The sequence below is a fragment of the Ursus americanus genome, chromosome 9 (assembly GCF_024610735.1).
Source record: "Ursus americanus isolate L20-20 chromosome 9, mUrsAme1.1.p, whole genome shotgun sequence".
NCBI lineage: Eukaryota > Metazoa > Chordata > Mammalia > Carnivora > Ursidae > Ursus > Ursus americanus.
Window position 1 is genome coordinate 25236545 of NC_142135.1, and position 12663 is coordinate 25249207.

Below are 12663 nucleotides of genomic sequence, written 5' to 3' on the forward strand. Positions count from 1 at the left end.
GGCTCAGGGCGTGATCCCAGCGTTACGGGATCGAGCCCCACGTCAGGCTCCTCCGCTATGAGCCTGCTTCTTCCTCTCCCACTCCCCCTGCTTGTGTTCCCTCTCTCACTGGCTGTCTCTATCTCTGTCAAATAAATAAATAAAATCTTTAAAAAAAAAAAAAAGATTACATTTCTGGGAGAGCAGAAACTGTACCTCTCAGTTTGGTGACAGGGGCTTAGCATAAGCAACTCCGTTTTGGACATGCTGTTTTTTTTTTTTTTTAAGATTTATTTATTTATTTTAAAGAGAGAGCACACAAGTGGGGGAGGGGCAGAAGGGGAGAATCTTCAAGCAGACTCCCCACTGAGTGTGGACACCAAGACAGTGGTCAATCCCAGGACTCATATGAGATCTTAACAGGAGCTGAAACCAATAATCGGAAGCTCAACCGACTGAGCCACCCAGGCACCCCAGATGTTGTCTTATTTTTAACATACTCCTATAAAATAATACGAAACACCTGTTATTAAAAACCTGGGGCAGTGTCTATATTTATCTTGGTGTTGATGTATGACTGAATTTCCACATGTACGTGAGAATTCATAAAGCAAATAATACTTGGGCAGTGTACACTGATCTACATAGATGTATTCTTGAGAAGTCGAGTATAAATCATTTTAGATTTTTAAAAACACTTTCAACTAAAAGTGAAGTTTGTATCATTTTAAAATTTAGTATATATATTTGCCATTTATGTAAATGTGCTTAAAATGTTTTCTTGATTAGTTTATGGGAAGGTAAAAAGCTGATTTCAGAAGATGGGGCGCCTGGGTGGCGCAGTTGTTAAGCGTCTGCCTTCGGCTCAGGGCGTGATCCCGGCGTTATGGGATCGAGCCCCACATCAGGCTCCTCCGCTATGAGCCTGCTTCTTCCTCTCCCACTCCCCCTGCTTGTGTTCCCTCTCTCGCTGGCTGTCTATCTCTGTCAAATAAATAAATAAAATCTTAAAAAAAAAAAGAAGAAGAGAATCTAAGTTCTAAAGGTAGGAATCATTTGAACTTGTATAATTAAAACTCTAGTTTTTCAACAAACTATGTTTTTTAGTCAATTATGTGGTGATTGAAAGGCCATTTGGAAAAATCAAGGAGCTATTTGTATGGAATTCCTTCCCCCCCCACCTTCTCTTTCTTCTTCTCCTTTATAGATTATGTATGAAAAAGTAGAATTGTGTGTCTAGAAGGGAACTGATGGCTTATCCAGTTTACCTCATAGCATAAAGAATTTTACTTTAGCCACTCCAAGCCAGAAATAATAAATTTTTAGATTGTGTAATATAAGAATACTCAAGAAATAAGGGATTTTTAGGCTTTGCAGCCTTTGTGATTAGCCCACTGTACTTTTCTTAGACTTTTCTTGTATTTCCCCACACCTAATTCTTTCAACTCCAAACTTTACTATAAAAGTGAAACAAAAACTTTTTAAAAAAGAAATCCTTTCTACTAAGAAAAAAATATATGTAACTTCTGTATATGGCTGTTATTTGGGGAAATAAAATTAAAAAAGGAATCTCCTGCTAACCCAGAAAACCTGTTTATAAGAGCAGTAGACAAAGCTGTTTTATGATTACATAAGCATTAAACAAGGATGTGATGTGCATCATAGACAGTCCACCAAAGAGATTGCAAAGACAGAAAGACATTTTATCCTTTCATATAGTCAAGCGGATACAACCTGTTACATGCATGTTCTAAAGATAAATGACAAAGAGTTCTCAGGTAAGAGGACTAGACAGTGTTATTGCCACACATAATTCATCCTAAATTGATCTGATATTGGGGTGACTATCTGTATTAGCTCATTGGCTTTATCCAAAGGAAAGATAAGTTTCTCATATCTTTATGAGAGGAAGTAGTTTTGTAACTTGGAGTGAGGTGTCCACTGAAATTAGGTTTTTACATTTCTACAGAAAGGAAGCTCGGAGTGCCATTTTCCTGATGATTATATTTCAAAGAGGTGGTTTACAGATTCTTGGGAAAATATTCCTAAGTTTTGAGTCTGACAAGAGGTTCATTTAGCACTTGAAAATATTTACATGTATTTGAGAAAGATGGAAATAACTGACAATTACAGGTTTTCCAAAGTGATAGCTTTGAGATAAAGGGAGGCGAGGGGGAGTCTTCTATTTTCAGCAGGGACAACTAAGCCTCTTGTTATTTGTACTTACCTTTACACTGCTCCTTCAGTTTCTGATAGACAGGGCTTTCTCTTTATTAAATTCGCTTTGCCCGATGCATACTCCTGCTTTAATAGTAGGTAATAGGACAAAATAGTAGGTAATAGGACAGAAAAACAAAATTCTGAGAGAAAGGCTAAATGTTAAAGAAGCTTTAGGAAAAAAAAAAACTAGAATGTAATGAAACTTTTGCCTTTCTTGATTTCAGTAATTTTTCTTTCTGTTTCTCTGAGCTGTAATTTCTAAATCGATATTCTTTAATTTGAACTAAATTGTTGTCATTAAAAAACTGTCTTTATCCGGATTTTCTTATTTGCTAATCACATCTCCACTCTTCCAGTAATCCCTGCTCAAAATGTATGCACACTTTCCCCAGGGTAATCTATAGAAACAAGATCCAAGAGTTGCTCCATGAACACGACTCTGGGGGCAAATAAACTTTAGAAAATCAGTGTACAGTTGCTTTGCAAAAAAAAAAAAATCATATTGATTAGGGCCATTAAATAATTTTAGTGAGTTGGGTCCAGCTTTTCTTTCATTTTTCTACTTTTTCAATGAAAAGAATAGAATGGAATAGAAGGTCATAGTACACTTATGGAGTTATGCATTATTCTGTGAATCATGTTTTGCAGTTATTTTCATGTGTGGTCTTGGTGTGTATATATAATAGAAACATAATTGTTTACTGGAGTTTTGAAAATAAATGAAAACCATAGAAATGAAAACAGAGACTATTCAGAGCATGCTATATAGCAAGGGGGTCAGCCACCGTCACTTGCTTTCATAGAAACTGAAAGGCAGTCAGTAGAGTGGGAAATCTTTACAGTGAAAAAAGGAGGAGAGGGAAGGAAGGAAAGAAAGAAAGAGGATTTCCAGTTATGCATTAAAGGAGATTATTATCATGGGGAGCTGAGGGGTGGGCTAGCTAGAAGCAGAACATCTTATCTGATAAGTTTGGGCAGCATATTTGGCTTTCTCTGATTGATCCTGAGTTGGAAGTGGGAGCAAGAATTAGGGAAATTGGCTATCATTGACCAAGCCTGATCATTCTTAACAGATTGCTGCAGAGGTTGTAGTCTGGCTTCCTGGGCCTCTTATGTGGGTCAGAGCTGTTTTCATATATATATGGCCATATTCCATGTGTGTATTTGGTGTGTCAATAAAAATAATAAAAGTTTTAAACCCATAACCATGTACTATATGCCACACTTAAACTTTCACAGTGGAAATTAATACATTAAGAGTTTAAAAAATGCTACATAATTCAATTTAACATTCTCTAGAGTGTATTCATACCACAAATTATTTTGACCATCAAGCCCCATTATTATTCCACAATCCCTCTTAACTCAACAGAGTTTATGTTGCTTTGGGAAATATTTTTTTATTTATATATATATATACATTTTCAACTTTAGTTTTCCTTCTGTACTTCCCGCTTCATATAAGTTACAAGTTTTATCATTTGTCTTTTACCAGTATTTATCACCTCTGTTTTGGTCATAATTCTAATACCTTTTATTTTGCTTTTCTTGAATTATTCCAGTAACTAATTCCAGGTTCCTTTCTTGTATCTGCTCTTCTCGTAGATTCCAGGTTAGTTTTCACTCTGTTACTTGACTCCAAAATCTTTACAGAATTTTCTACATTCTCACATAATCAGTTCTACTCTGACCAGATACAAGAAGTTGTATGCTGTCTGGCTATAATTTGCTTTTCCACTCATATCTTATAAAACTTTTTCTTGTTCGAACTTATGTCCCTCAGTCCTTTTGTAATGTATTTTCTGATTTCCATCTATAAAAGTCCTTTGCATTCATTAAGGACCATATAATATTCAATTTCTTTGAAACAGTCTTCCATGTTCATCCCTACACTTTCCTTCTTTCTATACAGGAAACATAGAAGACTGTTTCCTTCTGAATTTTTGAATTCTAATTTCTGAATCTCTTCCTCTGGCTTTTCTTCCTCTGTATTTCCAAAACACCTTGAAGGGGTGCCTGGGTGGCTCAGTCTGTTAGGCATCTGCCTTCAGCTCAGGTATGATCCTAGGGTCCTGGAAGTGAGCCCCATGTTGGGCTCCCTGCTCAGCATGGAGTCTGCTTCTCCCTCTCTCCCTCCCCCCCCCCAGCTTTGCCTACACTCTCTCTCCAATAAATAAATAAAATCTTTAAAAGAAAATAAAACACCTTGAGTAAATGACACATTTTTCACATATTGCCTTGCATTAAAATTATTTGTATTCATATTAACTAACTAATCATTTTTTGTCCTTATACATACAGAAAATTTGTACATTATTCAACATTTTAAACCTTTATTGGCCAAAATATTGTGTTTTGCACATGTTGTGTTATTGAGTGAATAAACCAAACATCTGACTTTGTTCTAATCTCCGGTCTTCAAACATCACAATTAATCCCCCCTTATCTCCTATTTTGCTTTCTGCACTTTGAGTTATCTGCAGTTATCCTTGGTTCTGAAGGAGATGATTCTCCTTCTGACCTGTTTTCAGAAGGTGCACTAGCCTCATGCTGTGTCATAATGCCTGAATCATTCACCTCACATCATTTCATCATGTAGGCATTTTATCATCTCACGTAGTCACAGGAAGGGTGAGTGCAATAAAATAAGATCTTTTGAGAGAGCGATCACATTCATATAACTTCTATTACAGTATAATTGTTCTTTTTTATTATTAGTTGTTATTAATCTACTGTGCTAATTTATTAAATTGTATCATAATTATGTATGCATAGAAAAAAACATAGTATATATAAGGTTTAGTACTATCTGCAGTTTTAGGCATCCGCTGGGGATAACTCCCATGGCTAATGGGGGGCTACTGTATATCCCAAATACAACTTAATATCCTTTTAAAATTACAATGTCATTCATTTTACTATTTGAGAACAGTTAAAATGCAAATAACTTGCAAGAAGTTAGATGATGATTAAAATTTAAATTGTAGATGAATGATATAGGGTTCTCTCCTGAAAACACTAGAAACAGCCTGGACCCTGAAAGTTAGGCAGAGATAACGGAGAAGTGGTTGTTATTGTAGTCTTAGAGAACTAAACTATATGAAGAAATCAGCTCCAATAGTATTGCATTTATTTGTTGTTTCTATATTTCTCACCAGTACTCCAAAATATCTGATTAAATGCTATGTTTATCTCCTTGAGCAAGTACCTAGTCCAATGCATTTAGGATTTTCCCAGTGACTAGCTCAGTGCATATGGGAGCTTGATACGTATTTCTTAGATTAAAAGAAGTTGTGTGTATAGTTTGAAGACCTAATTCCATAAAGAGCTAATACTGTATCAGCATTATTATTTTTTTGGTGTGCATTTATGTTTAATATTTGATTTTATCACAATACAACACAGATTAATACTCATATAGCCTAGATCCTTGATATGAAGTATGCAACATAAAATTTAAGTATCTTCATCATACAGACATACACATGAACAGCCATGGTCACCAACATCAAGGATACCAAGACAAAAACAAAATTAAATTAAATAAAAAATCCAGAAATGTGCAAGACATTTTATGTGTGAATGACTGATATTGAAGGTCCCTGGTCTTCAATAAAAGTGTTTTTGAGCAATAAAAAAAAAAAAAAAAAAACTTTGTTTGGACCTATCATGTGTTAGGGACTATGCTATGTGTTTTACTTACAGTTCTTATTTTTTAGTCCTTATAATGACCATATAAATCAATTATTAAAACTCCTACTTTACTCTTGTGAGAAAACTGACATAATTAGAAATTTAGACATATTATCAAAAGCAACTTCATTCTATCACACTACCTCATCCCCATCCTTCTCTTTCTTCTTAAAAAAAAAAAAATGATGGTTTATTTTTATCATGTAACAAGAAGTCCAGAGGCAGGAAATTGAAGATATTGGTTCAGCAGTTCAATAAGTCAGGTATAATTTCTTGGCAAATCTCTTGGCCTTCCCTTCATGGTTGCAATATAACTGTAGTAGTTTGAGCTATCACTTCCTGTATTCAAGAGAGAAAGAAAAGGACAGGAATGGGTTGCAAGATGCAGTGTCTTTCCCTTTTTGTAAGGAAAGAAAAGTTTTATCATAGTTACTACTATCAGATTGCTGCTTACTTTAAAAATAAAACGAAAAAAATAATTATAGCAGCATGCAAGCAGGTACAGAACGTGAATGTATAACTCATGATTATGACAAAATGAACACCCTGAACAAGAGAGAATATTGCCAGCATTCCAGAGACTCTCCACCTTGCCTTCTCCTAATAAAGAAAAGCACTAAAATGGTTTTCGTAAAAGTCCAGATAATGGTTACTTCTGGGGGAGTGGAAATGGTAATGATTAAGAGAAAACATTATTGTTTTTAAAACAAAAGACATATTCTGCTCATTTGTTGCACTTTGGATTGTCTCATTTGGTCTTTTGTAACAATAAAAGTGGTTGATTCTTCTTTAGTTACTTTGTAAATATAACTCCAAATAATTAGTCCTTTCACCATCCAGTAGAAATAGTAAGAGAAATAAGGTTTAGAAGTTTTTGATGGCTGCTGTTAGGCTGCTAGCAGTTATGGTTCTTTCAAAAGAAAAATCCATTTACTTTGATTGCTATTACAGTTCAAAAAATATTGATCTACCCCTGCTTGCAAACTCTTTTAAACAGGTAGCTACAGAGATTTAGACAAAAATCTATATTTCACTTTGTTCTTTCATTCAAGGTACTTTAAAGGAAAATATTTAAAGAATAGACAGGTTAAGTAAGGTTGAAGTGAACAATGCTGTTTTGAGTCCTTCTCATAAAAAGGAATGCTTCCTGATACTTTCATTTAACTGTTCTATTATTAGACTGTAAGTTCCTAAGGGAGTGGGGTCATATCTCTTTAATTGACTCCATATCATGTTTAGTTCATTTCATGGGAGATTAGCATGACTGCTATGTGTGAAGTATTTGTTGGATATGCATCACCAGGATACTTTATCAGTGGCTTCTCTGTGCTTAGAATAAAGTCAGAGATGGTTCTTATTGCACATAAGCTACCCCATGGCTCCCAACCTCCTGTCTTACCTCATCCTCCTTATACCCTAACCCCAGCCATACTGAGCTACTTGGATTTTTCCAGATGGGTTGTTTCACACTATCACCCTTTGGTCAAACTCTTTCTCTGGCTGAAATGTCACCAGCTACCACACATGCTATTACACCTCCCCTAACAACACATATCTTTGCAAACCTGTTCAATTTTAGCTTATGTTTCAGTTGCTTTGTTTTGTTTAAAGATTTTATTTTTAAGTAATCTCTACACCCAAACTGGAGCTCAAATTCATAACCTCAAGACCAAGAGTTGCAGGTTGTACTGACTGAGCCATCCGGGTGCCCCTCATGTTTGTTTTTAGAATCTTCCCACTCCTAAGCAGAATTGTTCATTTTCTTCCCATGCCTCCCATTATCTTACTATAAAACTACATTATTTATCACACTTTTATGTATCCGCATACTTGTTTTTTTTCCTTGTAGGCAGTAATAGATTAAGTTTTATTCATCTCTACATTCCCAACATTTAGGAGAAAGCACAATTTCAAGACACTCTTCTTGAATGGACATACTAAGAGATGATTGAATGGACAAATGAATGAATATGTGAATGAGTAAGGTCACTGTACCTGAAAAAAAATGATAATGAAGCTATCTCTAGTTAGATGGTTTACTAGTTGATAGCATCAACTGATTTGAAATTTTTACAATGAGAATGACCTTGAGCATATTCCTTGGTCTCCTAATCTCAAATCAGCCTGCCACACTGCCCTTTTATCACAGACCCTGTATCACAGACAAATTTAGTCCCAGACCAAAGGCAAATGCTGAGGAGGTCCTTTGAAGGACATTAAGAATATAAAGAATGGGTCAAGTTTTAAGAATACTACCTCAGAGCAAGTCAGGGAAGAGGAATCACTTGTCACTTTACATTTCACCTTTAGACTGTCACTTAAGTCAGAATACATAGGGAATGCTCTTAACTTCTCAAATCATCTTGGAGCTTTAAAACATTTATAGTTTGTGGCATAGGTGTCAACCAGAGCATAGTCTGTTTTCATTCTCTTAAAAATCTGTGCTAAGAAATTTAAAAATAGGGGTGCCTGGGTGGCACAGCGGTTAAAGCATCTGCCTTCGGCTCAGGGCTTGATCCCGGCGTTATGGGATCGAGCCCCACATCAGGCTCCTCCACTATGAGCCTGCTTCTTCCTCTCCCACTCCCCTTGCTTGTGTTCCCTCTCTCGCTGGCTGTCTCTATCTCTGTCACATAAATAAATAAAATCTTAAAAAAAAAAAAGAAATTTAAAAATATATGCTGAACACACCTCTTTGACAGACTGACTGTTACAGACTGTTTTTTAAGGGCCAGGATTGTGACACACACCTCTTTGTGAGCATAGGTCCTAGCACAGTTCTTGGTACACAGTGGATACTTAGCAAATATTGAACTGAAATGAGTTTGTTATACTTTGAAGTTGGTAAGACTAGCGTTTAGATTTTCTGAACTAAGAGACTATATCAGGAAGTGCGTGTGTGTGTGTGTGTGCGTGTGTGTCTGTGTGTCTGTGTTTAACTTATTCTCACCTTTTCCCAGTAAAATGTTTGGACAATAAAATTTATACACCAAGGAAGTATTTAGTTAACATTAGTTCTCAGTTTTGGAGTCACTACATTGTGGTATATTTTGAACTGTGATGACATTGCAACAAATATGTTAATACTTAAATACCTACTTTCATACATTATTTCTTTTTAATAAAATTAGAGGATACTTAGTCTTTTCTCTAAAAAATAACCTCATTCCCTTGAGTAATGTCTTTCATAAAAGCCCAAGAAGCCCATGGTCGGAAGAAAGTCTGATAATCACTGGGTTGGAGGAAATGCCACACAATTCAAGTTCATAGATTCCATCCTTACTATGTTAGTCCATTTGGGCCGCTACAACACAATACCACAAACTAGATAGTTTATAAACAACAGAAATTTATTTCTCACAGTTCTGAAGGCTGAAGGTCCAAGAACAAGATACCAAAATGGGTTTTGTGGGGGTTTTTTGTTTGTTTTTTAGGAGGAGAACTTTTGTTGAGAGTTCTCTTCCCGGTTCATAGCTGGCACCTTCTCTCTGTGTCCTCACATGGTAGAAAGGACAAGGTATCTCTCTGCAGCTTCTTTTTCATAAGAGTAATAATCTCATCCATGCAGTCTCAGCCCTCTTGACCTAATCACCCCCAACGGTCCCACCTTCTAATACTATCATCTTTGAATTTTGAGGACACACATTCAGACATGGCACCTATGAAGGCTGGCAAGCTCCTTGTTTGTGTACACAGATATTACCTGTAGTTCCTTGGGTATCCTCTAAATTAGAAACATGGGTACTGAGATGATGGAATATAAACAGTTTTGTCATAAATATGTCAATGCAACCATAAAAACAACTCTAAATTAATGATATGTCAAATAACATCATATTTAGAAGCAAAGAAAAGCACATGGTTTTTATCACTGATAAAGAGCTCTTAATTCTATGAAATGTGTTAAAGCATTCAATAACTTTTTAAGGTGACAAATGATAAAGAATTGAGTAATTTTTTTCTTTTTTAGTTCCTCTATTTGCTATATATCAAAAGAATGTATGATTTAACTACTGGCTACAAATGTTCTTTTATACCAGCTCTGTTGGAAAAGATAAACTTTGTCTCAGGGTATATTTACCAGCATTCTGAAGTTTGCATATATTTTTTTTATTAAATGGTTTTATCTAATCTGAAGTTTTTTAAATGTCAGGGTTTTAATCATGATTGTAAAAATACACATTTATTATTACAAATACATCCTTTATTACTTTGCCTGGGAAGTTATAGATTTTATTCTCAAAATCTCTTAAATGCTGGCTATAGTCTCATTTGTCTGAGATGCTTGAAGGTGAGACTGAATTTAACTCACAAGGTCTTTTCTAGCTGCAAGATTCCGTATTTCACAACCTTTGTAAGTCCGTTGCTAAGGTAATGAGATTCCCAAGAGGCTTCTTAACATTAAGAATCAGCAAAACTGCAAGTTTTACAGATCACTTTCTTTTAACCTACACAGTCTCTCTGTGAAGTATTTGAATTACAGTGTCAACTGTTGTCAAGTCAGAGATTGATCAATGAGAATATCTATGTCACTTTGAGGCCAGATGTTAGTCTTTAGCTGGAAATCTGATTGAATTTAAAATTAGAGTTTATTACTTTAGGCATCAAGGATCAAAGTTACTTGGTCACTACAGAAAAGGTGTTGAAAGAGTCCTGTTCGACAAATTTCAGCCACTGCCATTTAAGCCTACATTTCCAATTTTGTTCTCAACTCACTGCAGAAGAGCCTTCTATAGTGCTCTGCTTCTGTTTCCTCTGACCTCCCGTCTTCACATACTTCAGCACCTCTTCTCCAGCCTCTGATTTCTTTGCCTGCACAACAAGGAAGAGAAAGAGCAGAACCAGGTGCTACTCCATGGATGTCAGCCTCCTGTCACTGCAAGTGGATACTCACTCTTCTCCTTCCAATTTGAGTTGTGAATGATGCACAGTATTTAGCTGACTTGCAATGGAAGCAACATTTGTTAAAGAATTCCCAACTCCATTTTGTATTCTAGGAGACAAAATATTATAAGATAATAAAATCACCTATCAGTAGGCTGCTAACTAAATTCTGTGTTGCATTGAGCATTCAGTGGTGAGGTACACCGTATCAGTCAGAAATACTGCAGGAAACAAATGGCACCTTCACATTAAGTCTATGTGTATATGTAGGGAGAGCTTAAGGAAAATAAGAAGACGTTATACAGTATCTCTGGCTAGTGACAACAGGGAGTTATGATCATCTCAGAAATGATAACCAGAGCTCGCAGAGGACAGCTGTATGGAGAGGGCACCCTGACATAAGCTTGGCTTTCAGTCAGGGGTTAGAGCCATCCCATGGTAATCAGGCAGAGGAGTTGGAAGAAAAATGCCCTATGAAACTCTCTTCCCGACTCCTCGTCTCATCTCCTGCTAGTGCCACTTGTTCCTTGACTACTCATTGCATGCAGAGAAAGTCGGGTAGCACAAGAGCCTCCATAATGGGTCCATGTGGGTCAGCCTTTACTCCTACACCCAGCAGTAAAAAGCAAGAAGAATAAGATGGAGAATGGTTTTTGAGAGGTAATCAGGAAATATTCAGCACTCATATTCTACGATTATAAGACAAGTATAAAATTTAAAGTATTCAAAAGTATCAAAAGTTATAATGGAACAGGTCATTCCATGGTTTTCTATACATGTAGTTCTCTATAGCTACAAGAATTTGTAATTGCTTATATTGTTTATTAATAGAACCACATGAGTTTGTATGCTCTTTATTGCCTTTCTTCATTCTTTACATATTCCACAACTATTCTTTGAAAATTATGCTGAGAGAGGATATAGTGCTGAGAACACATATTCTGTAACCACACTAACTGGGTTCAAATCCCAGCTCTGCCACTTAAATTGTGTGTGCCTTCAGTCAAACTACTTACCTCTTTGGGTCTTCATAGGGCTATATCAGGATTAAATGTAATAAGTGCTTAGAACTTTGCCTGGCGTTGGGGGCACTGGGGTGGGTCAGTCGGTTAAGCATCTGACTTCAGCTCAGGTCATGATCTCAGGGTCCTGGGATCCAGCTGTGTAGGAGGGAGTGTAGGAGGGAGTCTGCTTCTCCCTCTCCTTCTGCCCCTCCCCCCAACACATGCTCTTGCTTTTGCTCTCTTTCTCTAATAAATAAATGAAATCTTAAAAAAAAAAAAAAAGAACTTTGCCTGGCACATACATGATATATAAATTGTTGTTACCCTCTAAGGCCCATAGAAGCCGAAAGAAAGGAAAAACTGTGCTTGTAAACTCAGGGCAATCTTTATGAAAAAGGTATAATCTGACCTTGAGAAATGCACAGGAATTTCCCCAGGTTTGTGTACTAGGAGAATGCCTTATTTCCAGGCAGAGAAGATGGCATACCTAAAGGCATGTGGGCGTGAAAGGGAATAGCAGGTGTCTCAACATGCATGACATTTAGGTAGCTTGTAGGAAAATGATGGAAGACAGGACTGGAAAGACAGGAAAGATTTAGATTATGAGGGCCTTCCATGGGAAAGGATTTGAAGAGAACTGAATGGTTTTAAAATCACCCTTGTATCATGCTGAGGTGGGATTAGTGTGTTGAAGCATTAGAGACAAAAAACTTTTAAAATTGATGTTGCTATCTTTTCTCTTCCAATAGTGGAATCAAGTTAATTCATCTCTTTTCCTTAATTATTCCAGTACCTGGCCCACATTATCCTCTCCATCCTTTCTCTCAAGCAGCATGGAACAGTGGAAAAGAGTGTGCTTATTGGAGTCATATAGATGTTAATT

The 12663-nt window shown here is 36.3% G+C and overlaps 1 protein-coding gene across 4 annotated transcripts in view; it reads left to right on the plus strand.

Annotated features, from left to right (window-relative positions):
• CSMD3 (CUB and Sushi multiple domains 3) overlaps nucleotides 1–12663 on the plus strand; it is a 1146349-nt gene that overhangs the window by 708179 nt on the left and 425507 nt on the right. The window lies entirely within an intron of this gene.